The sequence below is a fragment of the Oxyura jamaicensis genome, chromosome 15 (genome assembly GCF_011077185.1).
Source record: "Oxyura jamaicensis isolate SHBP4307 breed ruddy duck chromosome 15, BPBGC_Ojam_1.0, whole genome shotgun sequence".
Taxonomy (NCBI): Eukaryota; Metazoa; Chordata; class Aves; order Anseriformes; family Anatidae; genus Oxyura; species Oxyura jamaicensis.
Genome location: NC_048907.1, coordinates 729,608 through 735,607, shown reverse-complemented (window position 1 = coordinate 735,607; position 6,000 = coordinate 729,608).

The window sequence follows — 6,000 nt, the reverse complement described above, 5'->3', positions numbered from 1 at the left end:
TCTTAAAAATTTCACTTTTTTATCACACTCCATTTGCAACCTGGAAATTTTGTAGTAACAACCTGTATTTTCAGATGCCTCAGGAAAGCAGAAGGCACTTACAGGGTCCTGATTCTGGCAGATCTCAGCAGTGTGCAAATCCAGGCCAGCTCCTGCTTTGTGCTTACCTTGTCAAGATCATAATCTCAGCTTGTGAGTTTAACCACAAAATGTTTTTAATAATGGATCTTAATACAAATTGAGGCAATTTTGCTTTTTTATTAAATTACTTTTAAGTAGTAAAACACAAACTGCATTTAAACCCCACTGGTAATTACCAGCTCTTTTCAAGTTTTGCTCATCTTCCAATTAGGCGGGTGTTTGTCAAAGCACAGCAGAGGAGCTGTATGCCTGTGGGACACTGGGGTGATGTCACCGCACAACATGATGTCAGCATACGATATGATGTCACAGCGTGGGGCAGGGTTGGGTGGCCAGGCTGCGGCACAGGGCCAGGAGCCTCCCCAGGGCCTGGCCACCTTTCCCAGGCCAGGTCCCAGGGCCGCAAGCCAGAGCTCTGGTTTCTCGTGCACCTCACACACTCCTGTGGAAACCCCTGGAGTCTGTCCCCTGCCACCAGATCTAGGTGACAGCCCTTACAGAGCCGAGGGTCTGTGTTTCTCAGGGGGGTACAACAAAATCTGGCCTTGATGCCACCAAGGGCCATTTTGCCAGCCCTGCCTGTGCACATCCCAAGCTGAGAAGCATTTGTCCGTGATTAACGGGAAGTGGAAGGGATAGTGACACAAGGAAATTAGCTGCTACTTGACCAAGGTTGCCAGACATGGTGTCAAGCAGCCCCTCCATGGCAGGGTGACAGTGCTGATACCGGCGGCAGTGCTAATAATCATGAGCTCACACTGCTGGGGAGCCCCAGGTCCCCAAACACAAGTGAAGCCCTGGACAGCTTACAATTTTTTTAGGACAAGAGTATATAAATGGTTGTAAGAAGCAATAAGAATAGAAAAAAAGTATTGATCAGCACAGTTGCCAGAGCGAGGTTGCCGTGATCATAAAGAGAGGTGTGCACACTGCTAGGAGATGTAAAACCTTGAACAAATCACTTTGGTAACTTGCTGTTAGCAAAGGCCTCACCGCGCCGCCGCGTCAGCCCCTTTGCTGGAAGCAGGCAGAACCCTTGCAAATCTCTGGAAGTCCCGAAGAGGACAAGTGAAAAGCAGTTCAGCTGGCTCTTGCTTTCTGTCCCCCAACCAAATTACACATTGTTTTAACTCTGCGGTACCTGGTAACAACCCTAACTTCTTTAGAAGGGATTCCATGTTTCATTTCCTCTCATTCAACACTGATTACAGAGCACCTGAGATATGAGAGGAGAGGTGCATCCCTCCTCCATGTACCTCTTTGTCCCGTCTGAGAGCCGGAGCAGGCAGACCGGAGCCGGCTGTGACATCTCCCTGGAGCTGTCAGGCCTTCGGGATTTTCACGTTCTCTGTCTCAAACGGCAGCCAGAGGTGCTGGGAGCAGGGGCACCTGGGGGTGCAGGCTTTGTGCCAGCCTTCCGATCTGCCTCCTTCACGGGGCCTGGGGACTGAGCCAAATATTCCCTGTTACGATGGCCAGCTCAGCCCTGGAGTATGAGGAGCAGCACGGGCTGGCACCCACAAACGTCTGCGGGTGTATTGGTGGCCCTCAGGATCCGGCCCTGGTGCAGGCTGCGGGTGGTGCTCGCAGCCCTGACTGGCACGGGGCAGCCCTTGCTTCGCAGAGACTGAGCGCTTTCCTGGCAGTGCCTCAGCATCGGAGTGGTTAAATGCTGCACAGGAAGGTTTCCTCCTCCCCTGCTCCCCCCAAAACTGTAGTAACATCTTAAGTAGAAGCATCAGACGGACAAGATAAAGGCAAAGCCCTTCTGCAGGAAGATTTGTCTTTCAAATCTAGATTAGCAATTGGTGTTTGGGGAAGATGGGACCGTAATCTGATTGAATAACGGGAGTTTGTGATATCAATCTCCTTGAGTCCCATTGTCTTTGTGCTGCTTTGTAAATTAATATTCATTTTCATCTCTACATTTATGCTGAATCTCTTGTGCTTCTTGTCTCTCACTGTTTGATGAATTGCAGTCCTACGTACTGGATACTGTGCACCAGAATTAGCATTATATTGTGTTCCTTCACCTTATACCCATGTACAGCAGGCACGAGAAGAGGAGCTGAGGCTGCAGGGCCAGAGCTGCTGGTGGGCACGGGGCTGGGCCCTGCCCCAGCACACGCGGTGGGCTCTGTGAGCCCCAGAACCAGCTTCCCCACAGCACCCAGGCAGCTCTCCTGGCACGGTTTGCTGCTGGTGCCACCTTCCCCAAAATTCAATTTTTTCCCCTTCCCTTAGAACATTGCATCTTGTTCAATCCTTCCCCTGTCACACAAGCTCCAGCACTGTTTCAATTGGATTCCAAAAATAACCTCTTTATTCACACGGCTCATGCTATTATATCGTAGTACAGCTCGGGCAGGCGAGGGGTCATTCCATTATCCAGGAACGAGATAACTGAGTATTAGGGCAGCCAGACTCTTTGACTCTCTGCCCTGTGGTAATGGGCCTTTTTTAAGGGCATTAACCAATGTTTCTACTTAGGTATTTGACAAGAGTAAAGGTAACATTGCCATTTAATCCTCCCTTTTCTTATTTTTTTTTCTTTTTTTCCCTTGCCTATAGACAGCACTCACACATTTACTTCTCTTCAAGTGTTCAAACTTCACAACCACGGAGCTCATTTTCACTGCACCCCTCCCTGGAAGCCCTGGCCCCCAGCAGGATGAAATCCTCCAGGCGCTCAGCCTCCGTGCTGCAGCTGCCCGGCAGGTGCTGGTGCGGGGTCCTCTGACTGCCCCCACCATAGAACCATAGAATCATAGAATATCCCGAGTTGGAAGGGCCCCACAAGGATCATCGAGTCCAACTCCTGGGCAGCCCTGGCCACCCCACGGCCAGGCAGGGGGGCAGTTCAGGACTACAGCCTGCATCACACCCGCAGACTGCCCCATTGCCAGCCCACAGCTCCTGTTGCTCCCAGCTCCCTTCCTCCCCATCTGGCACAGTTCTAGCTGCTGGGCAGATGCTTAGAGCCGGTAAAGAGATGAATTATTCTGGTGGATGGAGCAGAAGCACACACGCTGCCACGCAGCCAGGTTTCAGCCCAGTTTGCCCACTTTGCACCCCTGCACCCCCACTCTGGCGTTGGGTGTGTGTGGCTGTAGGCAGCCCTGCTCCCACTGCAGTCCCACAGGTACACTGCTCCGAGGCCTGGCAGGTTTTGTGCCTGTGTAATTGTGCCATTAGTGCAAGGCATTGCAGCTCACACTGCTCTCCATGTGTGTATTGCCCTCTTATAAGGCCACAGCCTGCGAAACACACTCGGGAGTTAGGGGCAAGGTTTTTTCACTTCCCACTTTCCAGGTGCAGTACCTGGCAGCGTGGGTCAGCCCTGTTCACACTGAGACTTCCTCCAGACTGAAGAGTCAATGCCCAGAAGTCCTAGGTGTCTTTGAAAAACCACATATCAGCAGTCTGTTTTAAGGGGTACATCAAGCAGCAGGCTCTTCCCCACCACAAGCGCACAGCCCTGTCGGAGCAGGGTGGGGGAACTTCTGCACAGGCCTCTCCCCTCCAGACCTTGTCCTGGTAGAGCTTCAGCTTGGCAGCAAAGCACCTGCAGCCGGTGCCTGTTGGCGGACGTGCCACCAGTTGCCACTTCCCACAGCTCCCCTCCAGGTCCCCGCTGTCCCCCCGCTGTCTCCCCGGCCCGCGGCCAGCCCGCTGCAGGGTGGCCTCAGGGAGCGCAGGGTGCCTGGTGGTGCACGGCTCCACGAGCTCTGCAGCCGACACCAGCCTGCCTATCCAGGTGAAACGACGTCCCAAAAGTTTGTAACGCCAGCATCTCACCTCTTTAACGGTGGAGATGTATATACCGAGGATTGTGGCTTAATTGATTGATTAATAACAGAAACTCTAATTGGATCCTCCCAGCTTGTACATAAGATGTCTTAATGTTAGAGCCTAGGGAGTAAATGCACAGCATGGAAGTATGAAGTGCAGCACAACCAGTAACACTTTCAATTTAAAAGTCAATCTCATTATACGAGAAGCTGTTTTCTCTATCCCTCTGGAAAGGCAACAGCAATCTCCCATCTTCTCCCTACCAGAGCCACATGGTTTGTTAGTGTCTGTGGGAGATGCAAATACAAGCTTTTTTTTTATTTGTTCCCACTGCTGCATATCTGAGCAGTTCAGTAAATATTCATGAGGCTGCCATTGTAGGAGCTCTGAAAACTACAGAAAATATGCCCTCCGAGGTGACATGTAATTTGGCACTTCCCGCATGGAGAGGCAAAGGATGCAGCCAGAGCAGAAATATCCTAATAATTAAATACCTTGCTACAACCTAATCTTTTCTGTTTCTCATTAAATATGAGACACCTCAAACCTTTTCCATATGCAGGGGCCCCCGTAGCACAGAAGTTGGCAGGACAAGCTAGGAAGGGCAGATCTGCACAGACTGTCCAGGAGACCAGGCAGCATCTAGGGCCAGGAATGTCTGTAATTTCTTCCCAAATTCTCACTGTATGGTCATGATGCCTCTCACCGTGGAAAACAGAATCACTCTGTGCTGAAACATCTCCAGATCAGAACAGGCACTGACAGGATGTCCCTCATGTTCTCCCTGCTCACAAAGGATGTGGTCCTCCTCAGTTATTTCCCCTTTTGAGCCTGGCGATCCTGTGCGTTCCTGGTTTATGCTTCCAGAAAAACCTTGTGTGGAAATGGCTTGAGTTCATACTCTCGGATTGACTACAGCCTGCTTGCTCCCTCCTGCAGCTTTCCAGTCCCCACCACCTGAGCTCTCTAAAAAAAAAAGGCAAATGGTGCTAGAAAAACAGCAACACTAAATACAAAACCACTCCTTCAAGTATTCTCCATGTTTTGCTCCAGGTCACCATTTCGGTTTCCTGGACTCAACATCTCAGAAGACTGGATCCTTCGTGCCCAGACAAGGTAGCAGCCCTGAGCAGCATCAAGCCTCTGCCTCTCCCATCAAATCCATGGGGCTACTGTGGGCTGTTCCTGCTGGGGGGCAGGAAGCTAGCTGGGGACCTGCTTCCAGCCTTTTCGTCATGTTCACCTTTATTTCCTTCTGTTGCAGTAGCCTCCTTTTACAGGAGGTCTGCCTTTTCTAGACAGCTCTACTGCGATCTAAAAGGTCGGAGTCCAGAGTTGCGTGGAAGGAAATGTTAGCTCGGGCCATTTTATTAAGGAGGTTAATGAACTGTTAAAGTGGATTGTTCCCAGGCACTGATTCTTGGACGCCTGCCTAGGGGAGCCCTCTGCGCCTCTGCCCATGAGCCAAGCGCCTGCAAGGCTCCAGGCTCTCGGTGCTTTAGATACGGAGGCTTTAGACACGGAGCACGGCAGATGCCCTCCTGGCCCAGCACCATCTCCGTGCTTGCAGGGTGGCTGGGCATGGTGTCGGTGCACCCTGGCGGGAGGCAGGAGGGTCTCTGTGCAGAGGCGAGCTCCCACCAGGAGCCTGCTCGGCCCCCATGGGTGATGGGGGTGCTCTGCACTTCGTACCCTTGGGCCCTCTGCCCGCGGGGCCGAGGCAAGCACATACTGAAGAGGCCGTGCGGTGATGAGAGGGCCGCAGAGGATACTTGATTGAGTCTGATCTTGCCCCCACTTACTAGCTGTGTCTATAACATCCCCTGTATAGATCCGCCAGCCAGGAGATGTCCTGCCTGCTGCTTGTCCTGTTTCCTTTAACTACACCACCATTGGCATCTCAGTGTCATTCACGCCGTAATCTCTCAGATATCTGTTTCCTATTTGGATCCCACCTGTCAGAGCACCTCTTTCCCACTGGCGGTATGGGTAGTGAATGACCTTCAGCCAGCAAGTGGTTATAGCCTTAAGACAACACAATTAAACATGTTTTATTGCTTAACACAC